Below are 1,038 nucleotides of genomic sequence, written 5' to 3'. Positions count from 1 at the left end.
GTAACGAAATAACAATAACAATCAGTTAAAAATACAGGATCGAAATTTCGAAATGCCTTTGCAAGTGAACTCTGAAAAAGTGAAGTGTTCAAAAGTACAAAAAAAATTATTGTCAGATGCGCTTATTTCTGACACAATTGGTAATAAACGAATAGTGAAAGACGTCTATACAAAAAAAACTGCCGTAATGCCGTAGACCTTATTGCCTGCTTTTACTCGTCTTTCTCACTTACTGACAATAGGAACAATTGAAACAATAAAATACTTGTTTTCAAAACCTGTTTTCGTTATTACAAAATAATAATTTGTAATTTAATTTAGTTAAGTAATGATTGCAAAACGGTAAATTCCTAGAAAACTGTATTTTTCAAAGTTTTATAGCGTCATTAGGAATGTGGTTGTTGTACCAACAAGTAGAATTTCATTATAGTAGATAGTAATTTTACTAGTGTTTTAGTCCGGTCCGGTTGAATGACACTATTTTCGGCGCTCTTATTTGGATGTCATATACATTTACTGACCTTGTGACTTATCATTATCACATATTTCCATATCGTGATATTTTATTGTATTGTGTGATTTCACTCTTGAAATAATTATCCATAAATAAATAACTGGGTTATAAGCAATTAGTTTTGTTTTTATCATGGCGCGAGGAGCACTTATCAAGTCTACAAAGCTCACTTGTGAGTATTATTTATTCAATCCTTTATTATTCAATTTAATTAAAATGTTTGGTAACGTTGTTTTATCGATTTATTTAGTTATATAACTAAAATTGCATAGTCACAGAAATATAGGTAAATGTAAAGCTTTTTTGTGTTGTCAACTATGTATTAGAATGGTGTTTTAAAATATGGCTGTGGTTCCATAAGTTGAAGTTAAAACGCATTGTATCTATGTAACTATTATCATACCCATAACTGTATTCTATGCTGTGAATGTTCTGATTTGGTTTATCAAAAACTTTTTGTTGTGCCTTTATTTATACTTAGTTAAGACAAACTTTGTTCATAACTAACATTCTGCTGAAATTTA

The sequence above is a fragment of the Hyposmocoma kahamanoa genome, unplaced genomic scaffold, assembly GCF_003589595.1.
Source record: "Hyposmocoma kahamanoa isolate Upper Pololo Valley unplaced genomic scaffold, ASM358959v1 80, whole genome shotgun sequence".
In the NCBI taxonomy this organism is placed as follows: domain Eukaryota; kingdom Metazoa; phylum Arthropoda; class Insecta; order Lepidoptera; family Cosmopterigidae; genus Hyposmocoma; species Hyposmocoma kahamanoa.
Note: the sequence above shows the minus strand (reverse complement) of the source record.